Source organism: Hyla sarda, chromosome 4 (genome assembly GCF_029499605.1).
Source record: "Hyla sarda isolate aHylSar1 chromosome 4, aHylSar1.hap1, whole genome shotgun sequence".
In the NCBI taxonomy this organism is placed as follows: Eukaryota; Metazoa; Chordata; class Amphibia; order Anura; family Hylidae; genus Hyla; species Hyla sarda.
Genome location: NC_079192.1, coordinates 68,844,710 through 68,871,977, shown reverse-complemented (window position 1 = coordinate 68,871,977; position 27,268 = coordinate 68,844,710). Strand labels below are relative to the sequence as shown.

The 27,268-nt window shown below is 42.0% G+C and overlaps 35 non-coding genes across 35 annotated transcripts; all 35 read right to left on the bottom strand.

The window, feature by feature from the left end:
- Positions 1–129: 129 nt before the first annotated feature.
- Positions 130–222, bottom strand: TRNAI-UAU (transfer RNA isoleucine (anticodon UAU)). Its single transcript is given in 2 exon segments — positions 130–165; positions 185–222. It is a non-coding gene; the product is annotated as a tRNA-Ile (tRNA).
- A 1,072-nt stretch (positions 223–1,294) lies between these two features.
- On the bottom strand, positions 1,295–1,367 carry TRNAR-CCU (transfer RNA arginine (anticodon CCU)). Its single transcript has one exon. It is a non-coding gene; the product is annotated as a tRNA-Arg (tRNA).
- A 254-nt stretch (positions 1,368–1,621) lies between these two features.
- Positions 1,622–1,714, bottom strand: TRNAI-UAU (transfer RNA isoleucine (anticodon UAU)). Its single transcript is given in 2 exon segments — positions 1,622–1,657; positions 1,677–1,714. It is a non-coding gene; the product is annotated as a tRNA-Ile (tRNA).
- A 1,436-nt stretch (positions 1,715–3,150) lies between these two features.
- TRNAI-UAU (transfer RNA isoleucine (anticodon UAU)) lies at positions 3,151–3,243 on the bottom strand. The gene is given in 2 exon segments: positions 3,151–3,186; positions 3,206–3,243. It is a non-coding gene; the product is annotated as a tRNA-Ile (tRNA).
- Positions 3,244–4,315: 1,072 nt separating this feature from the next.
- Positions 4,316–4,388, bottom strand: TRNAR-CCU (transfer RNA arginine (anticodon CCU)). The gene has a single exon. It is a non-coding gene; the product is annotated as a tRNA-Arg (tRNA).
- A 254-nt stretch (positions 4,389–4,642) lies between these two features.
- On the bottom strand, positions 4,643–4,735 carry TRNAI-UAU (transfer RNA isoleucine (anticodon UAU)). Its single transcript is given in 2 exon segments — positions 4,643–4,678; positions 4,698–4,735. It is a non-coding gene; the product is annotated as a tRNA-Ile (tRNA).
- Positions 4,736–5,808: 1,073 nt separating this feature from the next.
- TRNAR-CCU (transfer RNA arginine (anticodon CCU)) lies at positions 5,809–5,881 on the bottom strand. Its single transcript has one exon. It is a non-coding gene; the product is annotated as a tRNA-Arg (tRNA).
- Positions 5,882–6,135: 254 nt separating this feature from the next.
- TRNAI-UAU (transfer RNA isoleucine (anticodon UAU)) lies at positions 6,136–6,228 on the bottom strand. The gene is given in 2 exon segments: positions 6,136–6,171; positions 6,191–6,228. It is a non-coding gene; the product is annotated as a tRNA-Ile (tRNA).
- Positions 6,229–7,300: 1,072 nt separating this feature from the next.
- Positions 7,301–7,373, bottom strand: TRNAR-CCU (transfer RNA arginine (anticodon CCU)). Its single transcript has one exon. It is a non-coding gene; the product is annotated as a tRNA-Arg (tRNA).
- Positions 7,374–7,627: 254 nt separating this feature from the next.
- Positions 7,628–7,720, bottom strand: TRNAI-UAU (transfer RNA isoleucine (anticodon UAU)). The gene is given in 2 exon segments: positions 7,628–7,663; positions 7,683–7,720. It is a non-coding gene; the product is annotated as a tRNA-Ile (tRNA).
- Positions 7,721–9,110: 1,390 nt separating this feature from the next.
- Positions 9,111–9,203, bottom strand: TRNAI-UAU (transfer RNA isoleucine (anticodon UAU)). The gene is given in 2 exon segments: positions 9,111–9,146; positions 9,166–9,203. It is a non-coding gene; the product is annotated as a tRNA-Ile (tRNA).
- A 1,072-nt stretch (positions 9,204–10,275) lies between these two features.
- TRNAR-CCU (transfer RNA arginine (anticodon CCU)) lies at positions 10,276–10,348 on the bottom strand. Its single transcript has one exon. It is a non-coding gene; the product is annotated as a tRNA-Arg (tRNA).
- A 254-nt stretch (positions 10,349–10,602) lies between these two features.
- TRNAI-UAU (transfer RNA isoleucine (anticodon UAU)) lies at positions 10,603–10,695 on the bottom strand. Its single transcript is given in 2 exon segments — positions 10,603–10,638; positions 10,658–10,695. It is a non-coding gene; the product is annotated as a tRNA-Ile (tRNA).
- Positions 10,696–11,768: 1,073 nt separating this feature from the next.
- Positions 11,769–11,841, bottom strand: TRNAR-CCU (transfer RNA arginine (anticodon CCU)). The gene has a single exon. It is a non-coding gene; the product is annotated as a tRNA-Arg (tRNA).
- Positions 11,842–12,095: 254 nt separating this feature from the next.
- Positions 12,096–12,188, bottom strand: TRNAI-UAU (transfer RNA isoleucine (anticodon UAU)). The gene is given in 2 exon segments: positions 12,096–12,131; positions 12,151–12,188. It is a non-coding gene; the product is annotated as a tRNA-Ile (tRNA).
- A 1,072-nt stretch (positions 12,189–13,260) lies between these two features.
- On the bottom strand, positions 13,261–13,333 carry TRNAR-CCU (transfer RNA arginine (anticodon CCU)). The gene has a single exon. It is a non-coding gene; the product is annotated as a tRNA-Arg (tRNA).
- A 254-nt stretch (positions 13,334–13,587) lies between these two features.
- Positions 13,588–13,680, bottom strand: TRNAI-UAU (transfer RNA isoleucine (anticodon UAU)). The gene is given in 2 exon segments: positions 13,588–13,623; positions 13,643–13,680. It is a non-coding gene; the product is annotated as a tRNA-Ile (tRNA).
- Positions 13,681–14,753: 1,073 nt separating this feature from the next.
- On the bottom strand, positions 14,754–14,826 carry TRNAR-CCU (transfer RNA arginine (anticodon CCU)). The gene has a single exon. It is a non-coding gene; the product is annotated as a tRNA-Arg (tRNA).
- A 254-nt stretch (positions 14,827–15,080) lies between these two features.
- TRNAI-UAU (transfer RNA isoleucine (anticodon UAU)) lies at positions 15,081–15,173 on the bottom strand. The gene is given in 2 exon segments: positions 15,081–15,116; positions 15,136–15,173. It is a non-coding gene; the product is annotated as a tRNA-Ile (tRNA).
- Positions 15,174–16,246: 1,073 nt separating this feature from the next.
- On the bottom strand, positions 16,247–16,319 carry TRNAR-CCU (transfer RNA arginine (anticodon CCU)). Its single transcript has one exon. It is a non-coding gene; the product is annotated as a tRNA-Arg (tRNA).
- A 254-nt stretch (positions 16,320–16,573) lies between these two features.
- On the bottom strand, positions 16,574–16,666 carry TRNAI-UAU (transfer RNA isoleucine (anticodon UAU)). The gene is given in 2 exon segments: positions 16,574–16,609; positions 16,629–16,666. It is a non-coding gene; the product is annotated as a tRNA-Ile (tRNA).
- A 1,073-nt stretch (positions 16,667–17,739) lies between these two features.
- On the bottom strand, positions 17,740–17,812 carry TRNAR-CCU (transfer RNA arginine (anticodon CCU)). Its single transcript has one exon. It is a non-coding gene; the product is annotated as a tRNA-Arg (tRNA).
- Positions 17,813–18,066: 254 nt separating this feature from the next.
- On the bottom strand, positions 18,067–18,159 carry TRNAI-UAU (transfer RNA isoleucine (anticodon UAU)). The gene is given in 2 exon segments: positions 18,067–18,102; positions 18,122–18,159. It is a non-coding gene; the product is annotated as a tRNA-Ile (tRNA).
- Positions 18,160–19,232: 1,073 nt separating this feature from the next.
- Positions 19,233–19,305, bottom strand: TRNAR-CCU (transfer RNA arginine (anticodon CCU)). The gene has a single exon. It is a non-coding gene; the product is annotated as a tRNA-Arg (tRNA).
- Positions 19,306–19,559: 254 nt separating this feature from the next.
- Positions 19,560–19,652, bottom strand: TRNAI-UAU (transfer RNA isoleucine (anticodon UAU)). Its single transcript is given in 2 exon segments — positions 19,560–19,595; positions 19,615–19,652. It is a non-coding gene; the product is annotated as a tRNA-Ile (tRNA).
- Positions 19,653–20,724: 1,072 nt separating this feature from the next.
- TRNAR-CCU (transfer RNA arginine (anticodon CCU)) lies at positions 20,725–20,797 on the bottom strand. Its single transcript has one exon. It is a non-coding gene; the product is annotated as a tRNA-Arg (tRNA).
- Positions 20,798–21,051: 254 nt separating this feature from the next.
- Positions 21,052–21,144, bottom strand: TRNAI-UAU (transfer RNA isoleucine (anticodon UAU)). Its single transcript is given in 2 exon segments — positions 21,052–21,087; positions 21,107–21,144. It is a non-coding gene; the product is annotated as a tRNA-Ile (tRNA).
- Positions 21,145–22,217: 1,073 nt separating this feature from the next.
- On the bottom strand, positions 22,218–22,290 carry TRNAR-CCU (transfer RNA arginine (anticodon CCU)). The gene has a single exon. It is a non-coding gene; the product is annotated as a tRNA-Arg (tRNA).
- Positions 22,291–22,544: 254 nt separating this feature from the next.
- On the bottom strand, positions 22,545–22,637 carry TRNAI-UAU (transfer RNA isoleucine (anticodon UAU)). Its single transcript is given in 2 exon segments — positions 22,545–22,580; positions 22,600–22,637. It is a non-coding gene; the product is annotated as a tRNA-Ile (tRNA).
- Positions 22,638–23,710: 1,073 nt separating this feature from the next.
- TRNAR-CCU (transfer RNA arginine (anticodon CCU)) lies at positions 23,711–23,783 on the bottom strand. The gene has a single exon. It is a non-coding gene; the product is annotated as a tRNA-Arg (tRNA).
- Positions 23,784–24,037: 254 nt separating this feature from the next.
- TRNAI-UAU (transfer RNA isoleucine (anticodon UAU)) lies at positions 24,038–24,130 on the bottom strand. Its single transcript is given in 2 exon segments — positions 24,038–24,073; positions 24,093–24,130. It is a non-coding gene; the product is annotated as a tRNA-Ile (tRNA).
- Positions 24,131–25,203: 1,073 nt separating this feature from the next.
- TRNAR-CCU (transfer RNA arginine (anticodon CCU)) lies at positions 25,204–25,276 on the bottom strand. The gene has a single exon. It is a non-coding gene; the product is annotated as a tRNA-Arg (tRNA).
- Positions 25,277–25,530: 254 nt separating this feature from the next.
- TRNAI-UAU (transfer RNA isoleucine (anticodon UAU)) lies at positions 25,531–25,623 on the bottom strand. The gene is given in 2 exon segments: positions 25,531–25,566; positions 25,586–25,623. It is a non-coding gene; the product is annotated as a tRNA-Ile (tRNA).
- Positions 25,624–26,697: 1,074 nt separating this feature from the next.
- TRNAR-CCU (transfer RNA arginine (anticodon CCU)) lies at positions 26,698–26,770 on the bottom strand. The gene has a single exon. It is a non-coding gene; the product is annotated as a tRNA-Arg (tRNA).
- A 254-nt stretch (positions 26,771–27,024) lies between these two features.
- TRNAI-UAU (transfer RNA isoleucine (anticodon UAU)) lies at positions 27,025–27,117 on the bottom strand. Its single transcript is given in 2 exon segments — positions 27,025–27,060; positions 27,080–27,117. It is a non-coding gene; the product is annotated as a tRNA-Ile (tRNA).
- Between the last annotated feature and the right edge of the window lie 151 nt (positions 27,118–27,268).

Genomic DNA, 27,268 nt, shown 5'->3' with positions numbered 1-27,268 from the left:
TCTTAGGACGAGAGCGAGAACTTCTTTTGTTGTGTCGTTTTGATAATTTGCTTGCAATACATGGAAAACGGGTAAAAGACTTTGCTGCCCTACTGCAGTTTTTATATAACAATAAAGGTTAGAAAAGAATGCTCCAGGTGAGGCTCGAACTCACAACCTCGGCATTGCTCAACAGTTACTGCTTTATAAGTACCGCGCGCTGACCGATTGCGCCACTGGAGCTTTGCATGTGCTTCACAAGCCTGCTTTACAAGGGTGCTTTCTATGATCAGTATCAGATCTGGCTTTTGCGAGATCGACTTTACAAGCAACTTGGACATGAATTATTAGAGAAGACAGTGGAACACATTTAATGAAACTAAAACACACCCTTTGTTACCTTAAAGAGGGAAGAAAAGCAAGCACCCCAGATGGGACTGGAACCCACTATCCCTGGCTTAGGAGTCCACTGGGGCTAGCCACCTGTGGGGAAACGTGATGATATGTTATTTTAAAAAGCGTGCTTTCTATGATCAGTATCAGATCTGGTTTTTGCGAGATCGACTTTACAAGCAACTTGGACATGAATTATTAGAGAAGACAGTGGAACACATTTAACAAAACTAAAACACACCCTTGGTTACCTTAAAGAGTGAAGAAAAGCAAGCACCCCAGATGGGACTGGAACCCACTATCCCTGGCTTAGGAGTCCACTGGGGCTAGCCACCTGTGGGGAAACGTGATGATATGTTTTTTTTAAAAAGCGTGCTTTCTGTGATCAGTATCAGATCTGGCTTTTGCGAGATCGACTTTACAAGCAACTTGGACATGAATTATCAGAGAAGACAGTGGAACACATTTAACAGAACTAAAACACACCCTTGGTTACCTTAAAGAGGGAAGAAAAGCAAGCACCCCAGATGGGACTGGAACCCACTATCCCTGGCTTAGGAGTCCACTGGGGCTAGCCACCTGTGGGGAAACATGATGATATGTTTTTTTAAAAAGCAAAATTTCTATTGTGATTGAGTAATCAAGGATGGTCTTTTGCTGTATACCTTTAGATGCGGAAAACAATCTTAATCGTGTGCTTGCTTGCTTTTGTCAAGAGCGAGGCTTTCCTTTGTTGTCTCATTCCAACAGCAGCCAGAAGGCATTGAATGGCTACAGATGGATTGTTTCCATGATAAGCATGGTACCAGATTTTGCAAGATTGACTTCACAAGGAAGAGAATCATTAGAGAAGCCAATCAATCACATTTTATCTTAAACTAAAACTCATTGATGGATACCTGGTATAGTGAAGGAAAGCATACACCCCAGATGGGACTTGAACCCACAATCCCTGGCTTAGGAGGCCAGTGCCTTATCCATTAGGCCACTGGGGCTGGATGTTTGCAGTATGATGATAGTTAGTTTACAATCAAATATTCTCATGTTAAAAAGTTATCAAGGCTGGTCTTTTAGCGTTTGTTTTCCAATCGGGAAAACAATCTTAATAACGTGCCTGCTTTCTTAGGACGAGAGCGAGAACTTCTTTTGTTGTGTCGTTTTGATAATTTGCTTGCAATACATGGAAAACGGGTAAAAGACTTTGCTGCCCTACTGCAGTTTTTATATAACAATAAAGGTTAGAAAAGAATGCTCCAGGTGAGGCTCGAACTCACAACCTCGGCATTGCTCAACAGTTACTGCTTTATAAGTACCGCGCGCTGACCGATTGCGCCACTGGAGCTTTGCATGTGCTTCACAAGCCTGCTTTACAAGGGTGCTTTCTATGATCAGTATCAGATCTGGCTTTTGCGAGATCGACTTTACAAGCAACTTGGACATGAATTATTAGAGAAGACAGTGGAACACATTTAATGAAACTAAAACACACCCTTTGTTACCTTAAAGAGGGAAGAAAAGCAAGCACCCCAGATGGGACTGGAACCCACTATCCCTGGCTTAGGAGTCCACTGGGGCTAGCCACCTGTGGGGAAACGTGATGATATGTTATTTTAAAAAGCGTGCTTTCTATGATCAGTATCAGATCTGGTTTTTGCGAGATCGACTTTACAAGCAACTTGGACATGAATTATTAGAGAAGACAGTGGAACACATTTAACAAAACTAAAACACACCCTTGGTTACCTTAAAGAGTGAAGAAAAGCAAGCACCCCAGATGGGACTGGAACCCACTATCCCTGGCTTAGGAGTCCACTGGGGATAGCCACCGGTGGGGAAACGTGATGATATGTTTTTTTTTTAAAAGCGTGCTTTCTATGATCAGTATCAGATCTGGCTTTTGCGAGATCGACTTTACAAGCAACTTGGACATGAATTATTAGAGAAGACAGTGGAACACATTTAACAGAACTAAAACACACCCTTGGTTACCTTAAAGAGGGAAGAAAAGCAAGCACCCCAGATGGGACTGGAACCCACTATTCCTGGCTTAGGAGTCCACTGGGGCTAGCCACCTGTGGGGAAACATGATGATATGTTTTTTTAAAAAGCAAAATTTCTATTGTGATTGAGTAATCAAGGATGGTCTTTTGCTGTATACCTTTAGATGCGGAAAACAATCTTAATCGTGTGCTTGCTTGCTTTTGTCAAGAGCGAGGCTTTCCTTTGTTGTCTCATTCCAACAGCAGCCAGAAGGCATTGAATGGCTACAGATGGATTGTTTCCATGATAAGCATGGTACCAGATTTTGCAAGATTGACTTCACAAGGAAGAGAATCATTAGAGAAGCCAATCAATCACATTTTATCTTGAACTAAAACTCATTGATGGATACCTGGTATAGTGAAGGAAAGCATACACCCCAGATGGGACTTGAACCCACAATCTGGATGTATGCAGCTTGATGATAGTTAGTTTACAATCAAATATTCTCATGTTAAAAAGTTATCCATTAGGCCACTGGGGCTGGATGTATGCAGCTTGATGATAGTTAGTTTACAATCAAATATTCTCATGTTAAAAAGTTATCAAGGCCGGTCTTTTACCGTTTGTTTTCCAATCGGGAAAACAATCTTAATAACGTGCCTGCTTTCTTAGGACGAGAACGAGAACTTCTTTTGTTGTGTCGTTTTGATAATTTGCTTACAATACATGGAAAACGGGTAAAAGACTTTGCTGCCCTACTGCAGTTTTTATATAACAATAAAGGTTAGAAAAGAATGCTCCAGGTGAGGCTCGAACTCACAACCTCGGCATTGCTCAACAGTTACTGCTATATAACTACCACGCGCTGACCGATTGCGCCACTAGAGCTTTGCATGTGCTTCACAAGCCTGCTTTACAAGGGTGCTTTCTATGATCAGTATCAGATCTGGCTTTTGCGAGATCGACTTTACAAGCAACTTGGACATGAATTATTAGAGAAGACAGTGGAACACATTTAATGAAACTAAAACACACCCTTTGTTACCTTAAAGAGGGAAGAAAAGCAAGCACCCCAGATGGGACTGGAACCCACTATCCCTGGCTTAGGAGTCCACTAGGGCTAGCCACCTGTGGGGAAACGTGATGATATGTTATTTTAAAAAGCGTGCTTTCTATGATCAGTATCAGATCTGGTTTTTGCGAGATCGACTTTACAAGCAACTTGGACATGAATTATTAGAGAAGACAGTGGAACACATTTAACGAAAATAAAACACACCCTTGGTTACCTTAAAGAGGGAAGAAAAGCAAGCATCCCAGATGGGACTGGAACCCACTATCTCTGGCTTAGGAGTCCACTGGGGCCAGCCACCTGTGGGGAAACGTGATGATATGTTTTTTTTAAAAAGCGTGCTTTCTGTGATCAGTATCAGATCTGGCTTTTGCGAGATCGACTTTACAAGCAACTTGGACATGAATTATCAGAGAAGACAGTGGAACACATTTAACAGAACTAAAACACACCCTTGGTTACCTTCAAGAGGGAAGAAAAGCAAGCACCCCAGATGGGACTGGAACCCACTATCCCTGGCTTAGGAGTCCACTGGGGCTAGCCACCTGTGGGGAAACATGATGATATGTTTTTTTAAAAAGCAAAATTTCTATTGTGATTGAGTAATCAAGGATGGTCTTTTGCTGTTTACCTTTAGATGCGGAAAACAATCTTAATCGTGTGCTTGCTTGCTTTCGTCAAGAGCGAGGCTTTCCTTTGTTGTCTCATTCCAACAGCAGCCAGAAGGCATTGAATGGCTACAGATGGATTGTTTCCATGATAAGCATGGTACCAGATTTTGCAAGATTGAATTCACAAGGAAGAGAATCATTAGAGAAGCCAATCAATCACATTTTATCTTGAACTAAAACTCATTGATGGATACCTGGTATAGAGAAGGAAAGCATACACCCCAGATGGGACTCGAACCCACAATCCCTGGCTTAGGAGGCCAGTGCCTTATCCATTAGGCCACTGGGGCTGGATGTTTGCAGTATGATGATAGTTAGTTTACAATCAAATATTCTCATGTTAAAAAGTTATCAAGGCTGGTCTTTTAGCGTTTATTTTCCAATCGGGAAAACAATCTTAATAACGTGCCTGCTTTCTTAGGACGAGAGCGAGAACTTCTTTTGTTGTGTCGTTTTGATAATTTGCTTGCAATACATGGAAAACGGGTAAAAGACTTTGCTGCCCTACTGCAGTTTTTATATAACAATAAAGGTTAGAAGAGAATGCTCCAGGTGAGGCTCGAACTCACAACCTCGGCATTGCTCAACAGTTACTGCTTTATAAGTACCGCGCGCTGACCGATTGCGCCACTGGAGCTTTGCATGTGCTTCACAAGCCTGCTTTACAAGGGTGCTTTCTATGATCAGTATCAGATCTGGCTTTTGCGAGATCGACTTTACAAGCAACTTGGACATGAATTATTAGAGAAGACAGTGGAACACATTTAATGAAACTAAAACACACCCTTTGTTACCTTAAAGAGGGAAGAAAAGCAAGCACCCCAGATGGGACTGGAACCCACTATCCCTGGCTTAGGAGTCCACTGGGGCTAGCCACCTGTGGGGAAACGTGATGATATGTTATTTTAAAAAGCGTGCTTTCTATGATCAGTATCAGATCTGGTTTTTGCGAGATCGACTTTACAAGCAACTTGGACATGAATTATTAGAGAAGACAGTGGAACACATTTAACAAAACTAAAACACACCCTTGGTTACCTTAAAGAGTGAAGAAAAGCAAGCACCCCAGATGGGACTGGAACCCACTATCCCTGGCTTAGGAGTCCACTGGGGATAGCCACCGGTGGGGAAACGTGATGATATGTTTTTTTTTAAAAAGCGTACTTTCTATGATCAGTATCAGATCTGGCTTTTGCGAGATCGACTTTACAAGCAACTTGGACGTGAATTATTAGAGAAGACAGTGGAACACATTTAACAGAACTAAAACACACCCTTGGTTACCTTAAAGAGGGAAGAAAAGCAAGCACCCCAGATGGGACTGGAACCCACTATTCCTGGCTTAGGAGTCCACTGGGGCTAGCCACCTGTGGGGAAACATGATGATATGTTTTTTTAAAAAGCAAAATTTCTATTGTGATTGAGTAATCAAGGATGGTCTTTTGCTGTATACCTTTAGATGCGGAAAACAATCTTAATCGTGTGCTTGCTTGCTTTTGTCAAGAGCGAGGCTTTCCTTTGTTGTCTCATTCCAACAGCAGCCAGAAGGCATTGAATGGCTACAGATGGATTGTTTCCATGATAAGCATGGTACCAGATTTTGCAAGATTGACTTCACAAGGAAGAGAATCATTAGAGAAGCCAATCAATCACATTTTATCTTGAACTAAAACTCATTGATGGATACCTGGTATAGTGAAGGAAAGCATACACCCCAGATGGGACTTGAACCCACAATCCCTGGCTTAGGAGGCCAGTGCCTTATCCATTAGGCCACTGGGGCTGGATGTATGCAGCTTGATGATAGTTAGTTTACAATCAAATATTCTCATGTTAAAAAGTTATCAAGGCCGGTCTTTTACCGTTTGTTTTCCAATCGGGAAAACAATCTTAATAACGTGCCTGCTTTCTTAGGACGAGAGCGAGAACTTCTTTTGTTGTGTCGTTTTGATAATTTGCTTACAATACATGGAAAACGGGTAAAAGACTTTGCTGCCCTACTGCAGTTTTTATATAACAATAAAGGTTAGAAAAGAATGCTCCAGGTGAGGCTCGAACTCACAACCTCGGCATTGCTCAACAGTTACTGCTATATAAGTACCACGCGCTGACCGATTGCGCCACTAGAGCTTTGCATGTGCTTCACAAGCCTGCTTTACAAGGGTGCTTTCTATGATCAGTATCAGATCTGGCTTTTGCGAGATCGACTTTACAAGCAACTTGGACATGAATTATTAGAGAAGACAGTGGAACACATTTAATGAAACTAAAACACACCCTTTGTTACCTTAAAGAGGGAAGAAAAGCAAGCACCCCAGATGGGACTGGAACCCACTATCCCTGGCTTAGGAGTCCACTAGGGCTAGCCACCTGTGGGGAAACGCGATGATATGTTATTTTAAAAAGCGTGCTTTCTATGATCAGTATCAGATCTGGTTTTTGCGAGATCGACTTTACAAGCAACTTGGACATGAATTATTAGAGAAGACAGTGGAACACATTTAACGAAACTAAAACACACCCTTGGTTACCTTAAAGAGGGAAGAAAAGCAAGCATCCCAGATGGGACTGGAACCCACTATCTCTGGCTTAGGAGTCCACTGGGGCTAGCCACCTGTGGGGAAACGTGATGATATGTTTTTTTTAAAAAGCGTGCTTTCTGTGATCAGTATCAGATCTGGCTTTTGCGAGATCGACTTTACAAGCAACTTGGACATGAATTATCAGAGAAGACAGTGGAACACATTTAACAGAACTAAAACACACCCTTGGTTACCTTCAAGAGGGAAGAAAAGCAAGCACCCCAGATGGGACTGGAACCCACTATCCCTGGCTTAGGAGTCCACTGGGGCTAGCCACCTGTGGGGAAACATGATGATATGTTTTTTTAAAAAGCAAAATTTCTATTGTGATTGAGTAATCAAGGATGGTCTTTTGCTGTTTACCTTTAGATGCGGAAAACAATCTTAATCGTGTGCTTGCTTGCTTTCGTCAAGAGCGAGGCTTTCCTTTGTTGTCTCATTCAAACAGCAGCCAGAAGGCATTGAATGGCTACAGATGGATTGTTTCCATGATAAGCATGGTACCAGATTTTGCAAGATTGAATTCACAAGGAAGAGAATCATTAGAGAAGCCAATCAATCACATTTTATCTTGAACTAAAACTCATTGATGGATACCTGGTATAGAGAAGGAAAGCATACACCCCAGATGGGACTCGAACCCACAATCCCTGGCTTAGGAGGCCAGTGCTTTATCCATTAGGCCACTGGGGCTGGATGTTTGCAGTATGATGATAGTTAGTTTACAATCAAATATTCTCATGTTAAAAAGTTATCAAGGCTGGTCTTTTAGCGTTTATTTTCCAATCGGGAAAACAATCTTAATAACGTGCCTGCTTTCTTAGGACGAGAGCGAGAACTTCTTTTGTTGTGTCGTTTTGATAATTTGCTTGCAATACATGGAAAACGGGTAAAAGACTTTGCTGCCCTACTGCAGTTTTTATATAACAATAAAGGTTAGAAGAGAATGCTCCAGGTGAGGCTCGAACTCACAACCTCGGCATTGCTCAACAGTTACTGCTTTATAAGTACCGCACGCTGACCGATTGCGCCACTGGAGCTTTGCATGTGCTTCACAAGCCTGCTTTACAAGGGTGCTTTCTATGATCAGTATCAGATCTGGCTTTTGCGAGATCGACTTTACAAGCAACTTGGACATGAATTATTAGAGAAGACAGTGGAACACATTTAATGAAACTAAAACACACCCTTTGTTACCTTAAAGAGGGAAGAAAAGCAAGCACCCCAGATGGGACTGGAACCCACTATCCCTGGCTTAGGAGTCCACTGGGGCTAGCCACCTGTGGGGAAACGTGATGATATGTTATTTTAAAAAGCGTGCTTTCTATGATCAGTATCAGATCTGGTTTTTGCGAGATCGACTTTACAAGCAACTTGGACATGAATTATTAGAGAAGACAGTGGAACACATTTAACAAAACTAAAACACACCCTTGGTTACCTTAAAGAGTGAAGAAAAGCAAGCACCCCAGATGGGACTGGAACCCACTATCCCTGGCTTAGGAGTCCACTGGGGATAGCCACCGGTGGGGAAACGTGATGATATGTTTTTTTTTAAAAAGCGTGCTTTCTATGATCAGTATCAGATCTGGCTTTTGCGAGATCGACTTTACAAGCAACTTGGACATGAATTATTAGAGAAGACAGTGGAACACATTTAACAGAACTAAAACACACCCTTGGTTACCTTAAAGAGGGAAGAAAAGCAAGCACCCCAGATGGGACTGGAACCCACTATTCCTGGCTTAGGAGTCCACTGGGGCTAGCCACCTGTGGGGAAACATGATGATATGTTTTTTTAAAAAGCAAAATTTCTATTGTGATTGAGTAATCAAGGATGGTCTTTTGCTGTATACCTTTAGATGCGGAAAACAATCTTAATCGTGTGCTTGCTTGCTTTTGTCAAGAGCGAGGCTTTCCTTTGTTGTCTCATTCCAACAGCAGCCAGAAGGCATTGAATGGCTACAGATGGATTGTTTCCATGATAAGCATGGTACCAGATTTTGCAAGATTGACTTCACAAGGAAGAGAATCATTAGAGAAGCCAATCAATCACATTTTATCTTGAACTAAAACTCATTGATGGATACCTGGTATAGTGAAGGAAAGCATACACCCCAGATGGGACTTGAACCCACAATCCCTGCCAGTGCCTTATCCATTAGGCCACTGGGGCTGGATGTTTGCAGTATGATGATAGTTAGTTTACAATCAAATATTCTCATGTTAAAAAGTTATCAAGGCTGGTCTTTTAGCGTTTGTTTTCCAATCGGGAAAACAATCTTAATAACGTGCCTGCTTTCTTAGGACGAGAGCGAGAACTTCTTTTGTTGTGTCGTTTTGATAATTTGCTTGCAATACATGGAAAACGGGTAAAAGACTTTGCTGCCCTACTGCAGTTTTTATATAACAATAAAGGTTAGAAAAGAATGCTCCAGGTGAGGCTCGAACTCACAACCTCGTCATTGCTCAACAGTTACTGCTTTATAAGTACCGCGCGCTGACCGATTGCGCCACTGGAGCTTTGCATGTGCTTCACAAGCCTGCTTTACAAGGGTGCTTTCTATGATCAGTATCAGATCTGGCTTTTGCGAGATCGACTTTACAAGCAACTTGGACATGAATTATTAGAGAAGACAGTGGAACACATTTAATGAAACTAAAACACACCCTTTGTTACCTTAAAGAGGGAAGAAAAGCAAGCACCCCAGATGGGACTGGAACCCACTATCCCTGGCTTAGGAGTCCACTGGGGCTAGCCACCTGTGGGGAAACGTGATGATATGTTATTTTAAAAAGCGTGCTTTCTATGATCAGTATCAGATCTGGTTTTTGCGAGATCGACTTTACAAGCAACTTGGACATGAATTATTAGAGAAGACAGTGGAACACATTTAACAAAACTAAAACACACCCTTGGTTACCTTAAAGAGTGAAGAAAAGCAAGCACCCCAGATGGGACTGGAACCAACTATCCCTGGCTTAGGAGTCCACTGGGGCTAGCCACCTGTGGGGAAACGTGATGATATGTTTTTTTTAAAAAGCGTGCTTTCTGTGATCAGTATCAGATCTGGCTTTTGCGAGATCGACTTTACAAGCAACTTGGACATGAATTATCAGAGAAGACAGTGGAACACATTTAACAGAACTAAAACACACCCTTGGTTACCTTAAAGAGGGAAGAAAAGCAAGCACCCCAGATGGGACTGGAACCCACTATCCCTGGCTTAGGAGTCCACTGGGGCTAGCCACCTGTGGGGAAACATGATGATATGTTTTTTTAAAAAGCAAAATTTCTATTGTGATTGAGTAATCAAGGATGGTCTTTTGCTGTTTACCTTTAGATGCGGAAAACAATTTTAATCGTGTGCTTGCTTGCTTTCGTCAAGAGCGAGGCTTTCCTTTGTTGTCTCATTCCAACAGCAGCCAGAAGGCATTGAATGGCTACAGATGGATTGTTTCCATGATAAGCATGGTACCAGATTTTGCAAGATTGAATTCACAAGGAAGAGAATCATTAGAGAAGCCAATCAATCACATTTTATCTTGAACTAAAACTCATTGATGGATACCTGGTATAGAGAAGGAAAGCATACACCCCAGATGGGACTCGAACCCACAATCCCTGGCTTAGGAGGCCAGTGCCTTATCCATTAGGCCACTGGGGCTGGATGTTTGCAGTATGATGATAGTTAGTTTACAATCAAATATTCTCATGTTAAAAAGTTATCAAGGCTGGTCTTTTAGCGTTTGTTTTCCAATCGGGAAAACAATCTTAATAACGTGCCTGCTTTCTTAGGACGAGAGCGAGAACTTCTTTTGTTGTGTCGTTTTGATAATTTGCTTGCAATACATGGAAAACGGGTAAAAGACTTTGCTGCCCTACTGCAGTTTTTATATAACAATAAAGGTTAGAAAAGAATGCTCCAGGTGAGGCTCGAACTCACAACCTCGGCATTGCTCAACAGTTACTGCTTTATAAGTACCGCGCGCTGACCGATTGCGCCACTGAAGCTTTGCATGTGCTTCACAAGCCTGCTTTACAAGGGTGCTTTCTATGATCAGTATCAGATCTGGCTTTTGCGAGATCGACTTTACAAGCAACTTGGACATGAATTATTAGAGAAGACAGTGGAACACATTTAATGAAACTAAAACACACCCTTTGTTACCTTAAAGAGGGAAGAAAAGCAAGCACCCCAGATGGGACTGGAACCCACTATCCCTGGCTTAGGAGTCCACTGGGGCTAGCCACCTGTGGGGAAACGTGATGATATGTTATTTTAAAAAGCGTGCTTTCTATGATCAGTATCAGATCTGGTTTTTGCGAGATCGACTTTACAAGCAACTTGGACATGAATTATTAGAGAAGACAGTGGAACACATTTAACAAAACTAAAACACACCCTTGGTTACCTTAAAGAGTGAAGAAAAGCAAGCACCCCAGATGGGACTGGAACCCACTATCCCTGGCTTAGGAGTCCACTGGGGATAGCCACCGGTGGGGAAACGTGATGATATGTTTTTTTTTAAAAAGCGTGCTTTCTATGATCAGTATCAGATCTGGCTTTTGCGAGATCGACTTTACAAGCAACTTGGACATGAATTATTAGAGAAGACAGTGGAACACATTTAACAGAACTAAAACACACCCTTGGTTACCTTAAAGAGGGAAGAAAAGCAAGCACCCCAGATGGGACTGGAACCCACTATTCCTGGCTTAGGAGTCCACTGGGGCTAGCCACCTGTGGGGAAACATGATGATATGTTTTTTTAAAAAGCAAAATTTCTATTGTGATTGAGTAATCAAGGATGGTCTTTTGCTGTATACCTTTAGATGCGGAAAACAATCTTAATCGTGTGCTTGCTTGCTTTTGTCAAGAGCGAGGCTTTCCTTTGTTGTCTCATTCCAACAGCAGCCAGAAGGCATTGAATGGCTACAGATGGATTGTTTCCATGATAAGCATGGTACCAGATTTTGCAAGATTGACTTCACAAGGAAGAGAATCATTAGAGAAGCCAATCAATCACATTTTATCTTGAACTAAAACTCATTGATGGATACCTGGTATAGTGAAGGAAAGCATACACCCCAGATGGGACTTGAACCCACAATCCCTGGCTTAGGAGGCCAGTGCCTTATCCATTAGGCCACTGGGGCTGGATGTATGCAGCTTGATGATAGTTAGTTTACAATCAAATATTCTCATGTTAAAAAGTTATCAAGGCCGGTCTTTTACCGTTTGTTTTCCAATCGGGAAAACAATCTTAATAACGTGCCTGCTTTCTTAGGACGAGAGCGAGAACTTCTTTTGTTGTGTCGTTTTGATAATTTGCTTACAATACATGGAAAACGGGTAAAAGACTTTGCTGCCCTACTGCAGTTTTTATATAACAATAAAGGTTAGAAAAGAATGCTCCAGGTGAGGCTCGAACTCACAACCTCGGCATTGCTCAACAGTTACTGCTATATAAGTACCACGCGCTGACCGATTGCGCCACTAGAGCTTTGCATGTGCTTCACAAGCCTGCTTTACAAGGGTGCTTTCTATGATCAGTATCAGATCTGGCTTTTGCGAGATCGACTTTACAAGCAACTTGGACATGAATTATTAGAGAAGACAGTGGAACACATTTAATGAAACTAAAACACACCCTTTGTTACCTTAAAGAGGGAAGAAAAGCAAGCACCCCAGATGGGACTGGAACCCACTATCCCTGGCTTAGGAGTCCACTAGGGCTAGCCACCTGTGGGGAAACGCGATGATATGTTATTTTAAAAAGCGTGCTTTCTATGATCAGTATCAGATCTGGTTTTTGCGAGATCGACTTTACAAGCAACTTGGACATGAATTATTAGAGAAGACAGTGGAACACATTTAACGAAACTAAAACACACCCTTGGTTACCTTAAAGAGGGAAGAAAAGCAAGCATCCCAGATGGGACTGGAACCCACTATCTCTGGCTTAGGAGTCCACTGGGGCTAGCCACCTGTGGGGAAACGTGATGATATGTTTTTTTTAAAAAGCGTGCTTTCTGTGATCAGTATCAGATCTGGCTTTTGCGAGATCGACTTTACAAGCAACTTGGACATGAATTATCAGAGAAGACAGTGGAACACATTTAACAGAACTAAAACACACCCTTGGTTACCTTCAAGAGGGAAGAAAAGCAAGCACCCCAGATGGGACTGGAACCCACTATCCCTGGCTTAGGAGTCCACTGGGGCTAGCCACCTGTGGGGAAACATGATGATATGTTTTTTTAAAAAGCAAAATTTCTATTGTGATTGAGTAATCAAGGATGGTCTTTTGCTGTTTACCTTTAGATGCGGAAAACAATCTTAATCGTGTGCTTGCTTGCTTTCGTCAAGAGCGAGGCTTTCCTTTGTTGTCTCATTCAAACAGCAGCCAGAAGGCATTGAATGGCTACAGATGGATTGTTTCCATGATAAGCATGGTACCAGATTTTGCAAGATTGAATTCACAAGGAAGAGAATCATTAGAGAAGCCAATCAATCACATTTTATCTTGAACTAAAACTCATTGATGGATACCTGGTATAGAGAAGGAAAGCATACACCCCAGATGGGACTCGAACCCACAATCCCTGGCTTAGGAGGCCAGTGCTTTATCCATTAGGCCACTGGGGCTGGATGTTTGCAGTATGATGATAGTTAGTTTACAATCAAATATTCTCATGTTAAAAAGTTATCAAGGCTGGTCTTTTAGCGTTTATTTTCCAATCGGGAAAACAATCTTAATAACGTGCCTGCTTTCTTAGGACGAGAGCGAGAACTTCTTTTGTTGTGTCGTTTTGATAATTTGCTTGCAATACATGGAAAACGGGTAAAAGACTTTGCTGCCCTACTGCAGTTTTTATATAACAATAAAGGTTAGAAGAGAATGCTCCAGGTGAGGCTCGAACTCACAACCTCGGCATTGCTCAACAGTTACTGCTTTATAAGTACCGCACGCTGACCGATTGCGCCACTGGAGCTTTGCATGTGCTTCACAAGCCTGCTTTACAAGGGTGCTTTCTATGATCAGTATCAGATCTGGCTTTTGCGAGATCGACTTTACAAGCAACTTGGACATGAATTATTAGAGAAGACAGTGGAACACATTTAATGAAACTAAAACACACCCTTTGTTACCTTAAAGAGGGAAGAAAAGCAAGCACCCCAGATGGGACTGGAACCCACTATCCCTGGCTTAGGAGTCCACTGGGGCTAGCCACCTGTGGGGAAACGTGATGATATGTTATTTTAAAAAGCGTGCTTTCTATGATCAGTATCAGATCTGGTTTTTGCGAGATCGACTTTACAAGCAACTTGGACATGAATTATTAGAGAAGACAGTGGAACACATTTAACAAAACTAAAACACACCCTTGGTTACCTTAAAGAGTGAAGAAAAGCAAGCACCCCAGATGGGACTGGAACCCACTATCCCTGGCTTAGGAGTCCACTGGGGATAGCCACCGGTGGGGAAACGTGATGATATGTTTTTTTTTAAAAAGCGTGCTTTCTATGATCAGTATCAGATCTGGCTTTTGCGAGATCGACTTTACAAGCAACTTGGACATGAATTATTAGAGAAGACAGTGGAACACATTTAACAGAACTAAAACACACCCTTGGTTACCTTAAAGAGGGAAGAAAAGCAAGCACCCCAGATGGGACTGGAACCCACTATTCCTGGCTTAGGAGTCCACTGGGGCTAGCCACCTGTGGGGAAACATGATGATATGTTTTTTTAAAAAGCAAAATTTCTATTGTGATTGAGTAATCAAGGATGGTCTTTTGCTGTATACCTTTAGATGCGGAAAACAATCTTAATCGTGTGCTTGCTTGCTTTCGTCAAGAGCGAGGCTTTCCTTTGTTGTCTCATTCCAACAGCAGCCAGAAGGCATTGAATGGCTACAGATGGATTGTTTCCATGATAAGCATGGTACCAGATTTTGCAAGATTGAATTCACAAGGAAGAGAATCATTAGAGAAGCCAATCAATCACATTTTATCTTGAACTAAAACTCATTGATGGATACCTGGTATAGAGAAGGAAAGCATACACCCCAGATGGGACTCGAACCCACAATCCCTGGCTTAGGAGGCCAGTGCTTTATCCATTAGGCCACTGGGGCTGGATGTTTGCAGTATGATGATAGTTAGTTTACAATCAAATATTCTCATGTTAAAAAGTTATCAAGGCTGGTCTTTTAGCGTTTATTTTCCAATCGGGAAAACAATCTTAATAACGTGCCTGCTTTCTTAGGACGAGAGCGAGAACTTCTTTTGTTGTGTCGTTTTGATAATTTGCTTGCAATACATGGAAAACGGGTAAAAGACTTTGCTGCCCTACTGCAGTTTTTATATAACAATAAAGGTTAGAAGAGAATGCTCCAGGTGAGGCTCGAACTCACAACCTCGGCATTGCTCAACAGTTACTGCTTTATAAGTACCGCACGCTGACCGATTGCGCCACTGGAGCTTTGCATGTGCTTCACAAGCCTGCTTTACAAGGGTGCTTTCTATGATCAGTATCAGATCTGGCTTTTGCGAGATCGACTTTACAAGCAACTTGGACATGAATTATTAGAGAAGACAGTGGAACACATTTAATTAAACTAAAACACACCCTTTGTTACCTTAAAGAGGGAAGAAAAGCAAGCACCCCAGATGGGACTGGAACCCACTATCCCTGGCTTAGGAGTCCACTGGGGCTAGCCACCTGTGGGGAAACGTGATGATATGTTATTTTAAAAAGCGTGCTTTCTATGATCAGTATCAGATCTGGTTTTTGCGAGATCGACTTTACAAGCAACTTGGACATGAATTATTAGAGAAGACAGTGGAACACATTTAACAAAACTAAAACACACCCTTGGTTACCTTAAAGAGTGAAGAAAAGCAAGCACCCCAGATGGGACTGGAACCCACTATCCCTGGCTTAGGAGTCCACTGGGGATAGCCACCGGTGGGGAAACGTGATGATATGTTTTTTTTTAAAAAGCGTGCTTTCTATGATCAGTATCAGATCTGGCTTTTGCGAGATCGACTTTACAAGCAACTTGGACATGAATTATTAGAGAAGACAGTGGAACACATTTAACAGAACTAAAACACACCCTTGGTTACCTTAAAGAGGGAAGAAAAGCAAGCACCCCAGATGGGACTGGAACCCACTATTCCTGGCTTAGGAGTCCACTGGGGCTAGCCACCTGTGGGGAAACATGATGATATGTTTTTTTAAAAAGCAAAATTTCTATTGTGATTGAGTAATCAAGGATGGTCTTTTGCTGTATACCTTTAGATGCGGAAAACAATCTTAATCGTGTGCTTGCTTGCTTTCGTCAAGAGCGAGGCTTTCCTTTGTTGTCTCATTCCAACAGCAGCCAGAAGGCATTGAATGGCTACAGATGGATTGTTTCCATGATAAGCATGGTACCAGATTTTGCAAGATTGAATTCACAAGGAAGAGAATCATTAGAGAAGCCAATCAATCACATTTTATCTTGAACTAAAACTCATTGATGGATACCTGGTATAGAGAAGGAAAGCATACACCCCAGATGGGACTCGAACCCACAATCCCTGGCTTAGGAGGCCAGTGCCTTATCCATTAGGCCACTGGGGCTGGATGTTTGCAGTATGATGATAGTTAGTTTACAATCAAATATTCTCATGTTAAAAAGTTATCAAGGCTGGTCTTTTAGCGTTTGTTTTCCAATCGGGAAAACAATCTTAATAACGTGCCTGCTTTCTTAGGACGAGAGCGAGAACTTCTTTTGTTGTGTCGTTTTGATAATTTGCTTGCAATACATGGAAAACGGGTAAAAGACTTTGCTGCCCTACTGCAGTTTTTATATAACAATAAAGGTTAGAAAAGAATGCTCCAGGTGAGGCTCGAACTCACAACCTCGGCATTGCTCAACAGTTACTGCTTTATAAGTACCGCGCGCTGACCGATTGCGCCACTGGAGCTTTGCATGTGCTTCACAAGCCTGCTTTACAAGGGTGCTTTCTATGATCAGTATCAGATCTGGCTTTTGCGAGATCGACTTTACAAGCAACTTGGACATGAATTATTAGAGAAGACAGTGGAACACATTTAATGAAACTAAAACACACCCTTTGTTACCTTAAAGAGGGAAGAAAAGCAAGCACCCCAGATGGGACTGGAACCCACTATCCCTGGCTTAGGAGTCCACTGGGGCTAGCCACCTGTGGGGAAACGTGATGATATGTTATTTTAAAAAGCGTGCTTTCTATGATCAGTATCAGATCTGGTTTTTGCGAGATCGACTTTACAAGCAACTTGGACATGAATTATTAGAGAAGACAGTGGAACACATTTAACAAAACTAAAACACACCCTTGGTTACCTTAAAGAGTGAAGAAAAGCAAGCACCCCAGATGGGACTGGAACCCACTATCCCTGGCTTAGGAGTCCACTGGGGATAGCCACCGGTGGGGAAACGTGATGATATGTTTTTTTTTAAAAAGCGTGCTTTCTATGATCAGTATCAGATCTGGCTTTTGCGAGATCGACTTTACAAGCAACTTGGACATGAATTATTAGAGAAGACAGTGGAACACATTTAACAGAACTAAAACACACCCTTGGTTACCTTAAAGAGGGAAGAAAAGCAAGCACCCCAGATGGGACTGGAACCCACTATTCCTGGCTTAGGAGTCCACTGGGGCTAGCCACCTGTGGGGAAACATGATGATATGTTTTTTTAAAAAGCAAAATTTCTATTGTGATTGAGTAATCAAGGATGGTCTTTTGCTGTATACCTTTAGATGCGGAAAACAATCTTAATCGTTTGCTTGCTTGCTTTTGTCAAGAGCGAGGCTTTCCTTTGTTGTCTCATTCCAACAGCAGCCAGAAGGCATTGAATGGCTACAGATGGATTGTTTCCATGATAAGCATGGTACCAGATTTTGCAAGATTGAATTCACAAGGAAGAGAATCATTAGAGAAGCCAATCAATCACATTTTATCTTGAACTAAAACTCATTGATGGATACCTGGTATAGAGAAGGAAAGCATACACCCCAGATGGGACTCGAACCCACAATCCCTGGCTTAGGAGGCCAGTGCCTTATCCATTAGGCCACTGGGGCTGGATGTTTGCAGTATGATGATAGTTAGTTTACAATCAAATATTCTCATGTTAAAAAGTTATCAAGGCTGGTCTTTTAGCGTTTGTTTTCCAATCGGGAAAACAATCTTAATAACGTGCCTGCTTTCTTAGGACGAGAGCGAGAACTTCTTTTGTTGTGTCGTTTTGATAATTTGCTTGCAATACATGGAAAACGGGTAAAAGACTTTGCTGCCCTACTGCAGTTTTTATATAACAATAAAGGTTAGAAAAGAATGCTCCAGGTGAGGCTCGAACTCACAACCTCGGCATTGCTCAACAGTTACTGCTTTATAAGTACCGCGCGCTGACCGATTGCGCCACTGGAGCTTTGCATGTGCTTCACAAGCCTGCTTTACAAGGGTGCTTTCTATGATCAGTATCAGATCTGGCTTTTGCGAGATCGACTTTACAAGCAACTTGGACATGAATTATTAGAGAAGACAGTGGAACACATTTAATGAAACTAAAACACACCCTTTGTTACCTTAAAGAGGGAAGAAAAGCAAGCACCCCAGATGGGACTGGAACCCACTATCCCTGGCTTAGGAGTCCACTGGGGCTAGCCACCTGTGGGGAAACGTGATGATATGTTATTTTAAAAAGCGTGCTTTCTATGATCAGTATCAGATCTGGTTTTTGCGAGATCGACTTTACAAGCAACTTGGACATGAATTATTAGAGAAGACAGTGGAACACATTTAACAAAACTAAAACACACCCTTGGTTACCTTAAAGAGTGAAGAAAAGCAAGCACCCCAGATGGGACTGGAACCCACTATCCCTGGCTTAGGAGTCCACTGGGGATAGCCACCGGTGGGGAAACGTGATGATATGTTTTTTTTTAAAAAGCGTGCTTTCTATGATCAGTATCAGATCTGGCTTTTGCGAGATCGACTTTACAAGCAACTTGGACATGAATTATTAGAGAAGACAGTGGAACACATTTAACAGAACTAAAACACACCCTTGGTTACCTTAAAGAGGGAAGAAAAGCAAGCACCCCAGATGGGACTGGAACCCACTATTCCTGGCTTAGGAGTCCACTGGGGCTAGCCACCTGTGGGGAAACATGATGATATGTTTTTTTAAAAAGCAAAATTTCTATTGTGATTGAGTAATCAAGGATGGTCTTTTGCTGTATACCTTTAGATGCGGAAAACAATCTTAATCGTTTGCTTGCTTGCTTTTGTCAAGAGCGAGGCTTTCCTTTGTTGTCTCATTCCAACAGCAGCCAGAAGGCATTGAATGGCTACAGATGGATTGTTTCCATGATAAGCATGGTACCAGATTTTGCAAGATTGACTTCACAAGGAAGAGAATCATTAGAGAAGCCAATCAATCACATTTTATCTTGAACTAAAACTCATTGATGGATACCTGGTATAGTGAAGGAAAGCATACTCCCCAGATGGGACTTGAACCCACAATCCCTGGCTTAGGAGGCCAGTGCCTTATCCATTAGGCCACTGGGGCTGGATGTATGCAGCTTGATGATAGTTAGTTTACAATCAAATATTCTCATGTTAAAAAGTTATCAAGGCCGGTCTTTTACCGTTTGTTTTCCAATCGGGAAAACAATCTTAATAACGTGCCTGCTTTCTTAGGACGAGAGCGAGAACTTCTTTTGTTGTGTCGTTTTGATAATTTGCTTACAATACATGGAAAACGGGTAAAAGACTTTGCTGCCCTACTGCAGTTTTTATATAACAATAAAGGTTAGAAAAGAATGCTCCAGGTGAGGCTCGAACTCACAACCTCAGCATTGCTCAACAGTTACTGCTATATAAGTACCACGCGCTGACCGATTGCGCCACTAGAGCTTTGCATGTGCTTCACAAGCCTGCTTTACAAGGGTGCTTTCTATGATCAGTATCAGATCTGGCTTTTGCGAGATCGACTTTACAAGCAACTTGGACATGAATTATTAGAGAAGACAGTGGAACACATTTAATGAAACTAAAACACACCCTTTGTTACCTTAAAGAGGGAAGAAAAGCAAGCACCCCAGATGGGACTGGAACCCACTATCCCTGGCTTAGGAGTCCACTAGGGCTAGCCACCTGTGGGGAAACGTGATGATATGTTATTTTAAAAAGCGTGCTTTCTATGATCAGTATCAGATCTGGTTTTTGCGAGATCGACTTTACAAGCAACTTGGACATGAATTATTAGAGAAGACAGTGGAACACATTTAACGAAACTAAAACACACCCTTGGTTACCTTAAAGAGGGAAGAAAAGCAAGCATCCCAGATGGGACTGGAACCCACTATCTCTGGCTTAGGAGTCCACTGGGGCTAGCCACCTGTGGGGAAACGTGATGATATGTTTTTTTTAAAAAGCGTGCTTTCTGTGATCAGTATCAGATCTGGCTTTTGCGAGATCGACTTTACAAGCAACTTGGACATGAATTATCAGAGAAGACAGTGGAACACATTTAACAGAACTAAAACACACCCTTGGTTACCTTCAAGAGGGAAGAAAAGCAAGCACCCCAGATGGGACTGGAACCCACTATCCCTGGCATAGGAGTCCACTGGGGCTAGCCACCTGTGGGGAAACATGATGATATGTTTTTTTAAAAAGCAAAATTTCTATTGTGATTGAGTAATCAAGGATGGTCTTTTGCTGTTTACCTTTAGATGCGGAAAACAATCTTAATCGTGTGCTTGCTTGCTTTCGTCAAGAGCGAGGCTTTCCTTTGTTGTCTCATTCCAACAGCAGCCAGAAGGCATTGAATGGCTACAGATGGATTGTTTCCATGATAAGCATGGTACCAGATTTTGCAAGATTGAATTCACAAGGAAGAGAATCATTAGAGAAGCCAATCAATCACATTTTATCTTGAACTAAAACTCATTGATGGATACCTGGTATAGAGAAGGAAAGCATACACCCCAGATGGGACTCGAACCCACAATCCCTGGCTTAGGAGGCCAGTGCTTTATCCATTAGGCCACTGGGGCTGGATGTTTGCAGTATGATGATAGTTAGTTTACAATCAAATATTCTCATGTTAAAAAGTTATCAAGGCTGGTCTTTTAGCGTTTATTTTCCAATCGGGAAAACAATCTTAATAACGTGCCTGCTTTCTTAGGACGAGAGCGAGAACTTCTTTTGTTGTGTCGTTTTGATAATTTGCTTGCAATACATGGAAAACGGGTAAAAGACTTTGCTGCCCTACTGCAGTTTTTATATAACAATAAAGGTTAGAAGAGAATGCTCCAGGTGAGGCTCGAACTCACAACCTCGGCATTGCTCAACAGTTACTGCGTTATAAGTACCGCGCGCTGACCGATTGCGCCACTGGAGCTTTGCATGTGCTTCACAAGCCTGCTTTACAAGGGTGCTTTCTATGATCAGTATCAGATCTGGCTTTTGCGAGATCGACTTTACAAGCAACTTGGACATGAATTATTAGAGAAGACAGTGGAACACATTTAATGAAACTAAAACACACCCTTTGTTACCTTAAAGAGGGAAGAAAAGCAAGCACCCCAGATGGGACTGGAACCCACTATCCCTGGCTTAGGAGTCCACTGGGGCTAGCCACCTGTGGGGAAACGTGATGATATGTTATTTTAAAAAGCGTGCTTTCTATGATCAGTATCAGATCTGGTTTTTGCGAGATCGACTTTACAAGCAACTTGGACATGAATTATTAGAGAAGACAGTGGAACACATTTAACAAAACTAAAACACACCCTTGGTTACCTTAAAGAGTGAAGAAAAGCAAGCACCCCAGATGGGACTGGAACCCACTATCCCTGGCTTAGGAGTCCACTGGGGATAGCCACCGGTGGGGAAACGTGATGATATGTTTTTTTTTAAAAAGCGTGCTTTCTATGATCAGTATCAGATCTGGCTTTTGCGAGATCGACTTTACAAGCAACTTGGACATGAATTATTAGAGAAGACAGTGGAACACATTTAACAGAACTAAAACACACCCTTGGTTACCTTAAAGAGGGAAGAAAAGCAAGCACCCCAGATGGGACTGGAACCCACTATTCCTGGCTTAGGAGTCCACTGGGGCTAGCCACCTGTGGGGAAACATGATGATATGTTTTTTTAAAAAGCAAAATTTCTATTGTGATTGAGTAATCAAGGATGGTCTTTTGCTGTATACCTTTAGATGCGGAAAACAATCTTAATCGTGTGCTTGCTTGCTTTTGTCAAGAGCGAGGCTTTCCTTTGTTGTCTCATTCCAACAGCAGCCAGAAGGCATTGAATGGCTACAGATGGATTGTTTCCATGATAAGCATGGTACCAGATTTTGCAAGATTGACTTCACAAGGAAGAGAATCATTAGAGAAGCCAATCAATCACATTTTATCTTGAACTAAAACGCATTGATGGATACCTGGTATAGTGAAGGAAAGCATACACCCCAGATGGGACTTGAACCCACAATCCCTGGCTTAGGAGGCCAGTGCCTTATCCATTAGGCCACTGGGGCTGGATGTTTGCAGTATGATGATAGTTAGTTTACAATCAAATATTCTCATGTTAAAAAGTTATCAAGGCTGGTCTTTTAGCGTTTGTTTTCCAATCGGGAAAACAATCTTAATAACGTGCCTGCTTTCTTAGGACGAGAGCGAGAACTTCTTTTGTTGTGTCGTTTTGATAATTTGCTTGCAATACATGGAAAACGGGTAAAAGACTTTGCTGCCCTACTGCAGTTTTTATATAACAATAAAGGTTAGAAAAGAATGCTCCAGGTGAGGCTCGAACTCACAACCTCGTCATTGCTCAACAGTTACTGCTTTATAAGTACCGCGCGCTGACCGATTGCGCCACTGGAGCTTTGCATGTGCTTCACAAGCCTGCTTTACAAGGGTGCTTTCTATGATCAGTATCAGATCTGGCTTTTGCGAGATCGACTTTACAAGCAACTTGGACATGAATTATTAGAGAAGACAGTGGAACACATTTAATGAAACTAAAACACACCCTTTGTTACCTTAAAGAGGGAAGAAAAGCAAGCACCCCAGATGGGACTGGAACCCACTATCCCTGGCTTAGGAGTCCACTGGGGCTAGCCACCTGTGGGGAAACGTGATGATATGTTATTTTAAAAAGCGTGCTTTCTATGATCAGTATCAGATCTGGTTTTTGCGAGATCGACTTTACAAGCAACTTGGACATGAATTATTAGAGAAGACAGTGGAACACATTTAACAAAACTAAAACACACCCTTGGTTACCTTAAAGAGTGAAGAAAAGCAAGCACCCCAGATGGGACTGGAACCCACTATCCCTGGCTTAGGAGTCCACTGGGGCTAGCCACCTGTGGGGAAACGTGATGATATGTTTTTTTTAAAAAAGCGTGCTTTCTGTGATCAGTATCAGATCTGGCTTTTGCGAGATCGACTTTACAAGCAACTTGGACATGAATTATCAGAGAAGACAGTGGAACACATTTAACAGAACTAAAACACACCCTTGGTTACCTTAAAGAGGGAAGAAAAGCAAGCACCCCAGATGGGACTGGAACCCACTATCCCTGGCTTAGGAGTCCACTGGGGCTAGCCACCTGTGGGGAAACATGATGATATGTTTTTTTAAAAAGCAAAATTTCTATTGTGATTGAGTAATCAAGGATGGTCTTTTGCTGTTTACCTTTAGATGCGGAAAACAATCTTAATCGTGTGCTTGCTTGCTTTCGTCAAGAGCGAGGCTTTCCTTTGTTGTCTCATTCCAACAGCAGCCAGAAGGCATTGAATGGCTACAGATGGATTGTTTCCATGATAAGCATGGTACCAGATTTTGCAAGATTGAATTCACAAGGAAGAGAATCATTAGAGAAGCCAATCAATCACATTTTATCTTGAACTAAAACTCATTGATGGATACCTGGTATAGAGAAGGAAAGCATACACCCCAGATGGGACTCGAACCCACAATCCCTGGCTTAGGAGGCCAGTGCCTTATCCATTAGGCCACTGGGGCTGGATGTTTGCAGTATGATGATAGTTAGTTTACAATCAAATATTCTGATGTTAAAAAGTTATCAAGGCTGGTCTTTTAGCGTTTGTTTTCCAATCGGGAAAACAATCTTAATAACGTGCCTGCTTTCTTAGGACGAGAGCGAGAACTTCTTTTGTTGTGTCGTTTTGATAATTTGCTTGCAATACATGGAAAACGGGTAAAAGACTTTGCTGCCCTACTGCAGTTTTTATATAACAATAAAGGTTAGAAAAGAATGCTCCAGGTGAGGCTCGAACTCACAACCTCGGTATTGCTCAACAGTTACTGCTTTATAAGTACCGCGCGCTGACCGATTGCGCCACTGGAGCTTTGCATGTGCTTCACAAGCCTGCTTTACAAGGGTGCTTTCTATGATCAGTATCAGATCTGGCTTTTGCGAGATCGACTTTACAAGCAACTTGGACATGAATTATTAGAGAAGACAGTGGAACACATTTAATGAAACTAAAACACACCCTTTGTTACCTTAAAGAGGGAAGAAAAGCAAGCACCCCAGATGGGACTGGAACCCACTATCCCTGGCTTAGGAGTCCACTGGGGCTAGCCACCTGTGGGGAAACGTGATGATATGTTATTTTAAAAAGCGTGCTTTCTATGATCAGTATCAGATCTGGTTTTTGCGAGATCGACTTTACAAGCAACTTGGACATGAATTATTAGAGAAGACAGTGGAACACATTTAACGAAACTAAAACACACCCTTGGTTACCTTAAAGAGTGAAGAAAAGCAAGCACCCCAGATGGGACTGGAACCCACTATCCCTGGCTTAGGAGTCCACTGGGGATAGCCACCGGTGGGGAAACGTGATGATATGTTTTTTTTTTAAAAGCGTGCTTTCTATGATCAGTATCAGATCTGGCTTTTGCGAGATCGACTTTACAAGCAACTTGGACATGAATTATTAGAGAAGACAGTGGAACACATTTAACAGAACTAAAACACACCCTTGGTTACCTTCAAGAGGGAAGAAAAGCAAGCACCCCAGATGGGACTGGAACCCACTATTCCTGGCTTAGGAGTCCACTGGGGCTAGCCACCTGTGGGGAAACATGATGATATGTTTTTTTAAAAAGCAAAATTTCTATTGTGATTGAGTAATCAAGGATGGTCTTTTGCTGTATACCTTTAGATGCGGAAAACAATCTTAATCGTGTGCTTGCTTGCTTTTGTCAAGAGCGAGGCTTTCCTTTGTTGTCTCATTCCAACAGCAGCCAGAAGGCATTGAATGGCTACAGATGGATTGTTTCCATGATAAGCATGGTACCAGATTTTGCAAGATTGAATTCACAAGGAAGAGAATCATTAGAGAAGCCAATCAATCACATTTTATCTTGAACTAAAACTCATTGATGGATACCTGGTATAGAGAAGGAAAGCATACACCCCAGATGGGACTCGAACCCACAATCCCTGGCTTAGGAGGCCAGTGCCTTATCCATTAGGCCACTGGGGCTGGATGTTTGCAGTATGATGATAGTTAGTTTACAATCAAATATTCTCATGTTAAAAAGTTATCAAGGCTGGTCTTTTAGCGTTTATTTTCCAATCGGGAAAACAATCTTAATAACGTGCCTGCTTTCTTAGGACGAGAGCGAGAACTTCTTTTGTTGTGTCGTTTTGATAATTTGCTTGCAATACATGGAAAACGGGTAAAAGACTTTGCTGCCCTACTGCAGTTTTTATATAACAATAAAGGTTAGAAGAGAATGCTCCAGGTGAGGCTCGAACTCACAACCTCGGCATTGCTCAACAGTTACTGCTTTATAAGTACCGCGCGCTGACCGATTGCGCCACTGGAGCTTTGCATGTGCTTCACAAGCCTGCTTTACAAGGGTGCTTTCTATGATCAGTATCAGATCTGGCTTTTGCGAGATCGACTTTACAAGCAACTTGGACATGAATTATTAGAGAAGACAGTGGAACACATTTAATGAAACTAAAACACACCCTTTGTTACCTTAAAGAGGGAAGAAAAGCAAGCACCCCAGATGGGACTGGAACCCACTATCCCTGGCTTAGGAGTCCACTGGGGCTAGCCACCTGTGGGGAAACGTGATGATATGTTATTTTAAAAAGCGTGCTTTCTATGATCAGTATCAGATCTGGTTTTTGCGAGATCGACTTTACAAGCAACTTGGACATGAATTATTAGAGAAGACAGTGGAACACATTTAACAAAACTAAAACACACCCTTGGTTACCTTAAAGAGTGAAGAAAAGCAAGCACCCCAGATGGGACTGGAACCCACTATCCCTGGCTTAGGAGTCCACTGGGGATAGCCACCGGTGGGGAAACGTGATGATATGTTTTTTTTTTAAAAAGCGTGCTTTCTATGATCAGTATCAGATCTGGCTTTTGCGAGATCGACTTTACAAGCAACTTGGACATGAATTATTAGAGAAGACAGTGGAACACATTTAACAGAACTAAAACACACCCTTGGTTACCTTAAAGAGGGAAGAAAAGCAAGCACCCCAGATGGGACTGGAACCCACTATTCCTGGCTTAGGAGTCCACTGGGGCTAGCCACCTGTGGGGAAACATGATGATATGTTTTTTTAAAAAGCAAAATTTCTATTGTGATTGAGTAATCAAGGATGGTCTTTTGCTGTATACCTTTAGATGCGGAAAACAATCTTAATCGTGTGCTTGCTTGCTTTTGTCAAGAGCGAGGCTTTCCTTTGTTGTCTCATTCCAACAGCAGCCAGAAGGCATTGAATGGCTACAGATGGATTGTTTCCATGATAAGCATGGTACCAGATTTTGCAAGATTGACTTCACAAGGAAGAGAATCATTAGAGAAGCCAATCAATCACATTTTATCTTGAACTAAAACTCATTGATGGATACCTGGTATAGTGAAAGAAAGCATACACCCCAGATGGGACTTGAACCCACAATCCCTGGCTTAGGAGGCCAGTGCCTTATCCATTAGGCCACTGGGGCTGGTTGTTTGCAGTATGATGATAGTTAGTTTACAATCAAATATTCTCATGTTAAAAAGTTATCAAGGCTGGTCTTTTAGCGTTTGTTTTCCAATCGGGAAAACAATCTTAATAACGTGCCTGCTTTCTTAGGACGAGAGCGAGAACTTCTTTTGTTGTGTCGTTTTGATAATTTGCTTGCAATACATGGAAAACGGGTAAAAGACTTTGCTGCCCTACTGCAGTTTTTATATAACAATAAAGGTTAGAAAAGAATGCTCCAGGTGAGGCTCGAACTCACAACCTCGTCATTGCTCAACAGTTACTGCTTTATAAGTACCGCGCGCTGACCGATTGCGCCACTGGAGCTTTGCATGTGCTTCACAAGCCTGCTTTACAAGGGTGCTTTCTATGATCAGTATCAGATCTGGCTTTTGCGAGATCGACTTTACAAGCAACTTGGACATGAATTATTAGAGAAGACAGTGGAACACATTTAATGAAACTAAAACACACCCTT